This window comes from Molothrus ater, chromosome 11, assembly GCF_012460135.2.
Source record: "Molothrus ater isolate BHLD 08-10-18 breed brown headed cowbird chromosome 11, BPBGC_Mater_1.1, whole genome shotgun sequence".
In the NCBI taxonomy this organism is placed as follows: Eukaryota; Metazoa; Chordata; class Aves; order Passeriformes; family Icteridae; genus Molothrus; species Molothrus ater.
In genome coordinates this window covers 7145902-7157919 of record NC_050488.2, presented here as the reverse complement: position 1 = coordinate 7157919, position 12018 = coordinate 7145902, and the positions used below count along the sequence as shown (strand labels likewise).

General features: G+C 47.6%; 1 protein-coding gene across 1 annotated transcript in view; it reads left to right on the top strand.

Annotated features, from left to right (window-relative positions):
* The first annotated feature begins 11595 nt into the window (after positions 1–11595).
* The window catches only part of TEX264 (testis expressed 264, ER-phagy receptor), a 39395-nt gene continuing 38972 nt past the window's right edge, over positions 11596–12018 (top strand). Inside the window, exon 1 of the mRNA XM_036391266.1 lies at positions 11596–11681. The gene's annotated coding sequence lies outside the window, so the exon portion shown is untranslated. The remainder of the gene's footprint in view (positions 11682–12018) is intronic.

Sequence of the window (12018 nt, the reverse complement as noted above, 5' to 3'; positions counted from 1 at the left end):
TTGTTTTGTAAAGCACTGCAAGGAAGGTGACTTTTTCTTACTAAGCAGACATTTGATTCAATGTGGTAAATGGTTTTTACAGCTTAGTACTGGTTCTTGATGGATGACTGACAGTGTGCACAGTCAGAGGCCCATGATGGTTTATTCTGTGGCTGAGCAGTACAGCTCCACCTCTGATGCTGAGACAGAAGTTCATTTTCCTGAAGTCCATAGGGAAATTACCTGTGATTTGGACACTGGGCTGGTGGGGTTTGAACCAGAAATCAGTTATTTCTAGGCCATAGGTTCTTTTCATAATTGTTTTTATTACTGTTTGATAGAGATCCTTGTGGCCTACTGGTTATTTTTCATGATCCATTGGGAAATTTTGCTTTGTTTACAAAACATTGTCAGGTGTTTTGATCACAGTGTGTGTGCTTCCTTTTCCTGGCAGGAGCTCCTTGCCCGAGGGAGAGCACTCACTGAATTTGGATGGGTCTGTGGCCCCAGGTCCTGCTCTCTCAGGTGGGTACTGTTTGGGCATGATGTTAATGAAAGTACTTCAGGAGCTGACTTTTCCCAATTTGGTGAATAGGTAGCTCTTAATGGATTCAAAACTGATTTTAATCAAGGTAGCCAACAAGCTCTACTGCCAGCAATGAGGATCCTCAGTCTAGCTCTCTGTAAACCACACCTTCCGAAGGTGTCTGTAGTGTGAACTTGCCACCTTCTCTTGTCTTGTGTGTGTATTGTTGAAAACAGTCTTCATCCTGACTTTCATGGTGGCCAGGACCCCAATAAGTTTTTTGTGTCAAGGGTGAGAAGGTGCTGCAGAAGTGCAGCTCTTCTCACATGACATGTGGAGACTTTGTTTATGAATTAAAGCAATGTATTCTAAAACTATTAGTTTGGTCATAAACATAAGCCCCTCCCTCCCTCTCTCCTCCTCCCCTCAATTTATTTTTTTTTGCCAAGATAAGGGCCCATACAGGGAAAAAAATGGTTTATTAACTGAATGCCATGAACAGCTAAAACACCTCTGAATATCTCTTGCAGATATTTTTATTGCAGAGATACCTTCTGCAATCAGCTCTACTTAAGTCAGACAGTCTTTCAAGTGTGTTTTCAGCTATCAGAAAAAAAAAAAAGAACTGAGAAGAAATAATAGGATGCAGTAGCTGGTAAGTTTTTTTCCCTTAGGGAATATATCATGGCTTATATTTTTGGTCAAGCTATGTACTTGACTGAGGAGTAAATGTAGTTTCTGTGCCAGGAAACTGAGAGCTTCCTTCAAACATCAGAGCATTTACATGATTTACTAAGAGTGCTTCCATCACTTGCCCATTAGTTAATTGCATAATAATTTGCTTTTAAAAGTCTTGTCAGAAACTGGGAGTAGTATCTAGAAGTGCTTGCCAACCAAACATGATGGTATGTCAATGTTGTCTTTGTTCTGGGGCTATAAGCTGAGCGGTGTAAGGCATTTGTCTACCACAATAAAAATGTGGGTTTGTGTCTGCTGTAAAAAAAAAACCAAAGCCAACCCAAAAATCCCCAACACTTATCCTTCCCAGCTGATTTGGATATCCAGCTCCTAATGTCAAGAACTTTTATCTGAACCCAGGCAGCTCAGATTAACAAACAATTAAAATTAGCAGGTCAAGCCAAATATGCCAAGTGTCTTTCCTGTTTCCTCATATGTGGCCTAATTAAGCAAATGGGAACTTTCCCAATGGTGCCAATAAAAAAAAATAAAACCAGCAGAGTCCAAACCAAAAGGAGCTCTATTTCTTCCATGTAGGCCATCAGTCTTCCTCTCTGCATAGTCTACACCACATTTAGGCCAAGTGCAGGCCATGATGGATTTAGTTTTTGATCTGCCTCGCAGATAAAGAATCCTGAAGGGCCAGTCACCTATCTGAAGTCCTAAAGGAAGTGGCCACCTTAAAAGCCTGTCCTTTAGCCTCCTCCTTCGCTCTTGCTGTAGCAATTAACTCACTTGTGTCTGTCCATGGGTGGTAGTTTGCTGGGCCCACGGGTGCTTTGATGTGTTGCTGTCATGACAGCCCTGATGAAGGCAGCATTCCTGTGCTCTGGATAGGATTCTCAAAGAAGAGAGATCCTTTACTGTTCACACAGACAGGGAAATCCAAAGCCTTTGATATGCAGAGGGGGAGCAGAAGCTCCAAAACTTTGCTGTCCTCTAGCAGTGGTTGGGGAAAGGATGCCCACGAGCCCCAGATCAGTGCTGCTCAAGTGTCTGGCATTGGCGCCTCCTGTTGCAGGACTACTGCAGCAGGAGAAAGCAGCTCTGTGTTCCTGTTGAGAGAATCCTGGTTGGAAGGCCTTGAGGCTCAGAGGAACACCAGCCTTCCAAGAACTGTGTGTCTCCAAGCCCATCCTCTGCCTCCAGGGGTGCAGCAAGCACTCCTCAAAATCCTGCAGCCAAGCCACCAGAGCACTCTGTGCTCCCTGTCCAAGTGTGGATTCCTGCTGGTCTCCTCCTGTGAAGGTGATTTACTGCCTGAACTGAAAGTTATTTTGGCCTTACCTGGGAATATGTATCCAGGAGGCTGCACCTCTCAGGGACCCTGGCTGGCCCTTGGGCACATCAGCTCCAGACTGCAGTGACTTGCACAAGCTCATCCCTTAATCCTAGTGTGACCCACCTTCCTGTGTTCCACAAATAGGGCACAACCTCCTCCTGCAGCTCTGAAAACCTTTCCTGTATTCCACTATCATCTTGTTGCAAGTCATTTATTTTTCTACACAATTCTTTCAGCTTGTGTCTCAATTGAAAGCTGAATTATGTAGTTTATTTCACAACAACACAGCAGCTTTGCTTTAAGCTTGTACATGGCATTTTGCTGACATTCAGTGAGCAGTAGCTGCTGTGGCAAGAAAATGAAATGGCAATAACTTTACTTTGTGGTATGTTCAGAGAACCTTAATTGAATTAAAAACCGTATCAGAGAAATGTAGTTTGACTAACAAGCAGCAAACAAGACCAGTGAACTTCAGTTTATGATCAAACCCAAAATAATTCCAGAACTTTGAGTCTGTAAATGGAGCAGAACAGAGAAAATTCAGAGATGTTTAGTAGAATCCAGCAATAACTCTGTTAGACAAATATTAATGCTTTGTAAAACAAAAGAATATAGAATAAAAGAGAATAGAATATTTCAATTGTACAGTAAGGCATTTAATATTAAAATTTTTCTGTGCACTTTGAGATAATTTGCTTTCTTCCTCTTTTCTAAATTTAGAAAAACTTGGAAGAGCTCTAGTAAATTGTGCTAGAAATAAAAGTGAAGTAAAACCCCTTTCCCTTTTAGTTTTAAAGGGTAAACAGAAGAGAACATAATGATGCAACTTGATCCTGAAATAATTAAATTTCTACAATATTTTATTATGCCAAAGCTGTTTTTTCTATGAAGTGCCCATGCTCCCCTTTTCCAGTTTTGTATCAAGAACCAGCAAAAAACGCCTTGGCCCTAAGTGTGGGGCACAAACATTCAGCACACACAACATACCACTTAATCCTAGGCTGGCTTGTTAGCAGAGGGAACACATCAGGAATAACAGCTAAGTTTTCATATGTGATTTCATCCTGCCATTTAATGCTCATTGAAGCAAATATTTCCCTCGCAGTCAGAAGCAAAGGCCCGTGGTATCCCCTCAGTGTGAAACTGGGTGGGAAGGACAGACAGACCTGCCAGTGACCTACTGGAGCCTGCAGTCCTGCCTGAGCAGGACACTGCCTGTGCTCTGCTGCCTCCCGGAGAAGCCAAAGCACAGCTGGAGGGCCTGGCCATGCCCTGCTGCTGTGGAAGGTTCCCCCTGATCAGCTGCAGCAGGGCAGGATGAGAGCTGAAGTTTTAATAGCTGGTTGTGTTTGGCTGGGGAGTCCTGTACCACCGGGAAGCTGTTCTGGAGACTTCCCTGCCTGCATTCAAACAATGGGAGAAAATGTATAATATCATCGGTTATTCAGGTCCCCTGCTCCGAGGGACACTCGGACAGACTTTAGGCCGCTTTTATTACTTTCTGACAGAGGAGGGAGCTGTCAGCTCAGCATTGAGCTTTTCAGCAGGCAGAGGTGCCCACCTGGGAGCTGGCTAAGCTGTCTGGGCAGCCCACTGAAGGGACATGTTCAGCTTGATGTGCAGGAGATGGAACTAATTTGTCAGTGCTTAAACCTTCTGCTTTAAGTGCATGTATGGAATGTTTGTGTCCCTGTACAATGAAAACCACAGCCATGAGTCTGCAGGGACAGGGGGAGCAGTGGGCCTGAGAAGCTGTCTGGAGGTGTAGCATTTGGCAGTGGGACCTTGCAGTTTTTGTTGCTGTAGCCGTGTCCCCTTCTGTGGTACCAAGAGTCCCCAGAAACCTGGACAACACCTTCCTGTCCAGAGCCAGAGCACCCTCCTCTGTGCCACAGCAATGCAAGCAGCCCTTTTATCTGGGAGACCTGGCCAGGCAGCAGAAACAGGCAAGGAAACAGCTACATTAAACTGGTCTGAGGTTGGTTCAAGCCAACATGGACTGGTCTGAAGTGGAATAACAACCTGATTCCATCCCCTGCTTCTCCTGGTACAACCCACAGCAGCATTCCTGCCTCAGCCAGTGGCACTGTTGTGAGGTATGGCTTAATTACAGCCCTGAAATAAAAATAATTTCTTCATTAGATGTTGCTTTACAACTGCATCAGTCATCTTCTGTCCAGCTGCTGGTGGCAGGGCTCCAAGTGGGCTGAATGGGGCTGGTTTGGCAGGTATGTGGAGTGGTGGTGGTTGGAGCGTGCAGCCAGGCAGAGCAGGGTTAAGTCAGAAGCCTCCAGTGACGTTGCTAAATTCAGTTTGCCACAAAGATCTTTTTCTCCTTCATGCTGGAGCTTTCTGCAGTCTTTCTGCCTTCAGAAATGTGGCTCAGCCCCAGTTTCTGCGAGTCACAGGCGTTCATTTGCTGGCCGTTGGAAAAAGGGGAGTGAGGAAATGTGGTGTCTGTGTTACACTTTTGGGACTGGTTTCCACCATGCTTGTCCTCTGGCAGCAGTTAGGTGACAAAGATTGAAAGCATGTCTTCCCATCCAGGGTATTGTCCTTTATTTCTCAAGCCACAGAGATAATCCCTGTCAGATGACTCCATTTTAAATTGCAGTGAGACCCTGAACTGATGATTTAGGAGCACACACTCTCTTTGTTGTGGTTCTGGGCTTGGTGTGTTGCTTTGTGCCCAGAAAGATTGATTGTTACTCAGCCAAGGCTAAATGTGGAGGTAATACCAAACGCTGTAGGAAATGGAATCTCTTCCCAGCTCCAGTGAGTCCTCTAATCCCAAATTCTTCTTTCCCCCAGGAACTGGTGCTAGAAACCAGCAGCCTTTCCTCTGCCCCAGTTAATGTACCAGCATCAACTTAATGTTCTGATCTGGTCTGGATTAATGGCATACCTTGTGTGTTGTGTACAGCAGAGACTGACTCACATCAGCTCACTGATCACTTATTCCAGGAAAAATAAGACTCAGGTTTGCCAGAGAACTGTCCCTGACACACTGAAATATTTGTGAATTCAAAGCTTTTGCAACTCAGAATGACAATTTCTGGACATTTTCCTCTAAAATTGTTCATACTGAAATGTGAGGATTGTTCAAAGAGTCTTGACAGACTCTTCAATTTGAGAAGAGTTTAAAATTGATCACTTGAACCAATAGGAGCCTTTGTTTTAGGTAACACAGCTCAGACTAATGTAGAGTTGCACAAAAACCTCCCAAGGAAAAAACAAGGCATAAATTTAGGATTTAATCTCTCAATTTCATGGAGAGGTTTTTAAAACAATATTTTAGCCTCAGTAACCCAGGAAAGGGCTGTATCTATCTGGAAAATATTGCTTTTCTCAGTGACAGACTTGATGCAGTCCTTTCATGTTGAGTATTTTTTTTTCTTTTTTTTTCTTTTTTTTTTTTTGGACAAGGGGAAAAAGTTACAGGAGCAAACACTGCACAGACATAAAACTTCCCCTCTTGTATGCAAGGAGCAGAGGTTTCATAATTAAATGGAAAAAAGACTTGCTTTTGGGCTTCTGAGCTTGGGGAGAAGTTCCTGTGGGATCTGTGTGACTGGCCCTCCCCAGCCTCTGCACAGTGTTGCATTTCTTTACAAAAATAGGACCTTTGCTGGTACTGGAGTAAACAGAGGAAAATGGAGGGGAAATGCACCGGGAAAGGGGGAGCAAACTGTGTGTGATGTGTGGTGGATGGCTCTGAGTTAACTGCTGCAGCTGAGTACCTCCTTTTCATTTACTTAGTAAGGCCATATCCCAAGGCTGGAGACCCTCGTGCACTTTCAAAGTGATTCTGTAAGGGTTGCTCAGACGTGGCTGACTGATCCTTCACTGGTAGCAGGACCAGAACCACCTCATAAGCTTCTAAAATCTTGGGAAATTGATTTACCTGCAAAAACAACAAAAAAAATCAAAACATGCAAAGTTCAGCCTATGGCTGTGACACTTGGAGGAGAGGAAGGAGCTCACATTGAGGTGGAATAATGTCAGAAATCCTCTGTTTTTAGTAGCTTTTATTACGAATGGCGTGTCCACTACATGAGGTAGTAGGAAAAGAAGGAAATATGAGAGTATAAATAATCAGGGTTTCTGAAAGTCCTTTTGGAAGCCTTCCCCCTCCTCAGATTTGCAGCTCTCCACAGATGTTCTGTAGTTGGAGGAGTCTCAGAAGTATTTTTGCAAGACAGTTTTTTTTTGCCAGAAAGGAGATGAAAATCTTATACCAAAAGTGTCTTTTGACTTTAAATTTGGAGCTGTTGTTGCAATGTAATTCTTTAGAGAGCTGCCAGAGAGGTTTTAAAAAGCACTATTTATACATGTGCATTAAAAACAGGAGTGCAACATGGCTATAAGAAATTAATTTTCTGGTTTTGAAGCTAGCAATTAAGGTTGGAACAAATGTTCCTGCTTGTTGTTTCTTCTGCAGTCACTCTTGTAAAACTAAAGGAGAACCACTGACATGAAAGCTCTGTTGGTGTCATTACTGCTGGGCTGCTTTGCTTTGTGGAGTGCCAGACTCTGGTTACAATGACATTGTGTAAGGCTCTTAAAATCCTGCTGAGATCCCTGAATCCTGTTAGGGGATTCCTCATTAAAAATTCTGGAAGACAGTCTAAATTGTCACTTGCTGTAGGAATGAGCTTGTTGACAAGTCCACATTAAATGCAGCACTTTTATGAGCACAGTTTGCAAACCCAGAAAGACAAAGTGTGGTGTGTTCCTGATTCCCTTCTTGGTTCTGTCTGGGTGGAAAATGGAAAAACACTCTGGGTAAACTATCTCATGTTTTCAGCAAGAAAAACACCCTAAACTTAATGTAGACTTCATGTACAAGAGAGGAGGTTAAGAAAAAAGAGGAAGGAAGGGCCTGGTTGGCCTGGCCTGGTTTGTTAATGTGTATTCTGTAGCTCAAAGCCAATGGAAGAGAATCCCCAGGGTAAAGAAGGAAGTACACAGTTGCTGCTAAGGCAATGCAAGTTGAAGGCATGCCACAGGAGGAGAAACAAGAGAATATTTCAATGCAAATGTCCCTATAAAATACATTTTTCACCAGGAAAAGGTGTGGACAGCCCGTGCTTTGTGTGTGTGTGACACAGTGCAGTAGGAGGTAGCAATATTCCCAGCATGGGCAAAGGGAGGTGCTGTGCTCTGGATCAAACACGGGTGTCTGTGAGAAGCATTGCTCCCAGTGTAAGAACAGATCCTCCTGAGCACTGGCCCCTGCCTGGCACCTCAGGAGGAATTTGGCCAGACCTGTTTGGTCATGAGTCAAAGTTGTGCACCCAAGTTCCAAGTGACTGGAGCTATAAACAGCTTAAAATGATTTTCAGGGGAGTTCAAAGATGAATAATGCATCTCTTCAGGCTTCTAAGTGATCTTTTATTCACAGAAAAATCAAAGCAATGTACAAAGGTAGTTGCTGGCCTTGGGGACAGGAGTCTGAATGACTCCTTGTCATTCACAGTAGCTACCAGAGATGATGTGACATCTGAAAGGAAGAGATGAAAGCTCCATTGCAATTTGTTAAATAAAAACCACCTCAGTATCTTGCTAAATAGATGATGATCAGAGGTGCAGAATTCCAATCTGCTATTTAGGGCTTTGGTAGCAAAAAGAGGAGCTCATAGGCTACAACCTACAGATGTTTTTCTTCCTTAACTTTATGGAAGTTTGCTTGTAGTATCCATGGAAATTCCCCATGACAGAATTATTTGTCCTGCCACTCTGTGTCATGGCATTACTGAGTGTTTTGCCTGTCACTGCCATCCATTCTGTTTGGTTTGGTGGCTAGTTTTGTTTTAGCCACTGGATCCTACAACACCCAGGTTTGTGTAGTTCAGGACTGGGATCTGAACACAAGGTGAGAATCTAAACTTGACCCTTCTGGTTTCCAAAGGCAGGAGGTAGGAAAGGTTATGTGTCTGTCTGAAAAGTTCCTTCATACCTTAAAAACTGCGTTTAATTACAAGATCATTTTTGCTAATAGATCCTGGGGGGAAATAGTTTGCTGTTTAGCATTTGTGACCTAAATAGACAGTTAACCATAAGAATAATTTGCATATTTCTTAACACTTTTAAGTTTGTCTGAAAAGACATGTGTGCCTTTTCTTACTCTGTAACACTGAAATTTTTATTCCTGTCATGAGAAAGAAACATTCCTGTCCTGCAGTGGGAAATGAATGTAAATCTGAGGGGAAGTCAATGGACCAACAGTTAATCCTTCAATGCATCTCTTCTTTTGTGTTAGCAAGGCACCAAAAGGTCAGGGGCTGAAGTGCTGCTGAGCTCTTCACGCTGTTTGCCTTTCACAGGCCTGGCCCTTATGGGATGCCAGCTTGTATGTGAGCCTTTCCTGGTCTTACCTTGAGGTTTTCCCATAAACAGCAGCTGCATTTCAACAAAAGAATGATCTTTTAGAAAATGTATTGAGTGTACAAGAAGCTCCACACTAGCAAATATTAGAAGTTTATGTGTGAGTACTGGGTGCTTAGAAGTGAAATCCTTTATGCAGAGGGGTAAACCTGTCCTGTCTTGTGCAGCCTTTGTGAAGGATTCCCAGGGAGCTTCCTGCTCCCAGCACCACTAACCCTGTGTTTAGGGAGGCCAGTGGCCAAAACCTTACTGAGTGAGCCACTCCCTGGTCCTGGCACGCTGGACCAAGCAGCACCCAACCAGCCCTTTGTGCCCTCACTCTGTCCACACAGCCCAGTCCTGCCCTCTGCCAGCACAGCCCCTGCCCTCTACAGTGTCTCTCCTCTGAAGAGGACCTACCAGGTGAGCATTTCCATGTGCCTGTGCTGCCTTCCTTCCAGTTTTCCCCACAACTGATGGTCTCCTTCGATTTCAAGGACCAAAGTGCCAGTCTTGGTTGATCAAGAGTAATGCAGAGTTGCTGTTATGGGCCTCCAGGAAGGACTTGGGAGTGGAGCCCATCTGTGTCTGTGCTGATGGAAATTCCTCAGGGCTGTGTGATCTGTTCTGGCCTCTTGCCTGCCCCTCTAGGGAGGGTATTTCCATGCAGAGTTAGTCAGAGCCCTTTGTGTTTTGCCATGTTCCCAAGGTGATCAGTATCCTTATCACATCTATTTGCTTACTGCACACCTCAAGTGACCTTTGCAAAGCTCAGCTCACCTTGTCCAGCAGGTGAAGGCAACTGAGAGAGGAAGGACAACGAAGTATCTTATCCTGGAGCAGAGGATGGAGGGTCCAGCAGGTGTGAGCAGAACTGGAAAGCCAAGGACTGGGCCAAGGCTGAGCTAAATATCCCAGCACAGGTACCCTGCTGAGACAATGTGGAGTATTGCAGGAGTCAGATGAGGTCACTGCCCTATTGAGCATCATTTCTGCCTGCTAATGCTGGGATGAAGCTGGAGTCCCTCCATAGAGAGGCTACAGAAGATGGAGAAATGTTGGCTGGAGGTTGAGAGGTGGGGCAGCTCACCCACATCTGCTTCTGCTCACAACCCACCTCCACTTCTGACTGCCACTTAGCATTCAAATGAGAACAGGCTGATCTGCATCCCCTGTTAGAGATGTTAGGGCTCAAACAAATCTGCTGAGACCAAGTGCCTGCCATACCCTGACACACAGGGCCCTGCTGGAGAGCACATTTTACCTGCCTCACCTCCCCACAACGTTCTGGTTCAGAGTGAAGGCATGGAGCTGTTAAATGAGACCCAAATTTTAGTGTTTGCTGTTGTAATGGAGAAATGTATGCATTATGTACTAAATGTGTGCAGATTTAAAGAACTTTGAGGCTGGAGGAAGGAGAGGTGTCTGATGGCCAGAGCTGGCAGCTGCAGGGCTTTTGAGTTCTGTTCCTTTTCTTGCCAGTGATTCACTGCATGGCTCCAGGCAAGACACGTAACCAAGCTGGAATATTTTCTTCCAGATGCAAAAGAGTTATAATGTCAAATACAAGGAGGCCCTCTGAGGTCTAACTAATTTCAGTTTATGGAAAGCCTTGAGATCCTCACAAGGAAGCTGCTGGAGAAAGGCAAGTATTGAAGTACTGCAGTATTTCACACTGCTGTTCATAAATGAGCACATTGGTGAAAAGCAGTGGCCAAAACAAAAAAAAAAAAAAAAATCAGCCCCAGTGAGGGGGGTTGGGATGCAGGGAAATGGATGTGAAACCACATCAGGAGAGGCCACAGCGAACTCCACTGCTCCTTGTTACTGCATCTGGAGGTGGCTCATGGACCAAGGTAGAGCAAACTTTCCCTGCTAGGAGGGTTGAAGAGGCTGAAGACAGTTCAGAGAGGTGTAGAGGTGAGAAGGTTGCTCCTTAGCCCTCCTGGTGCTCCCCTTGTTGGGCAGTGCTGTCTGAGATGCCTGGCTGATTTTCCTTCCAGCTGGGCAGTGGGAAAACCCAAGCACAGGCAGAAGCCAAGATGTTTCTGCCAGGTTGCAACAGCCCCAGCGATGGAACCTGTGAGCAGCTGTTGCAAACCCTCTCTGTGTTTCTTGGGAAGGGTTTGGGTGCAGCAGAGCAGCTCTGCCCGGACCGGCCAGGCCAGGCCGTGTGCTCAGGGCCGTGACTCGGCTGCAGGCTCAGGGCACCTGCTCGCCCAGCGCCCGAGGTCGGGAAGGAAGGGCCCATTCACCGGGGGCTCCTCACCAGGCCGCGGGGAGCCTGAGGCGCGGCTCAGCCGGCAGGGACCTGCCGCAGCCCCGGCAGGCTGTAGGACACGGCGCTGGCTGGCGATCAGCAGTGCCCTGCAGGGCGCAGGGATCGGAGGGGAGGGGAGAGGAGAGCCCTCCATCCACAACCCTCCTGCTCGGCGCAGGGAGGGGCTCCCGGGCTGCAGGGCTGGGCAGCCGGGGAGGCGCTGGAAGGCTCGGGGAGCAGCCGGGAGCTGTGAGGAGCCTCGGGGGGGATCGAGCCCCCCCCTGAGGCCGGGCCGTGCCGGCGCCCGTCCGCCAGAGGGCGCACTCCCCGCGGGGCGCGCAAACCCTCGGGCTGCCCCGCCCAGGCCCCGCCCCCGCCGGAAGCCACGCCCATCCAGCTGGTACCGCGGTCCTACGCCCCACCCACCCCGCCGGCCCCGCCCCCAGGCCCGGCGCGCAGCCGCCCCCTGGCGGCGGGGCGGGGCGGGGCGGCGCCGGGATCGCTCCGGGCCGGCCGCGCCGGGAGCCCCGGTGAGAGCGCGAGGGGTGCCCGGGGACCCCGCCCGGCACCGCGGCGGGGGCGGCTCTGCGGGGATCCGCAGGGCCCGGCGGGCAGCGCCGCGCCGATCCGGTTCGGTCCCCTCAGGCTGCGGCCTGCTTGGAGCCGGAGGGCGCCGGCCGGGTCCCGTAGCGCTCCGGCGGTGGGCACACCCGTGGCGGGGGCTGCACCGGTGCCGATGCGAGGGGCGCTGCCTGCGGGCAGGCGGGGCCCAGGGCCGAGGCTCCCGGCAGGCAGGCCGGACTGCGGGGCCGCTCGGGCAGACCCCCACCCTCGGCCGGGCACGGGCACCGGGAGGGTCGGCATCCC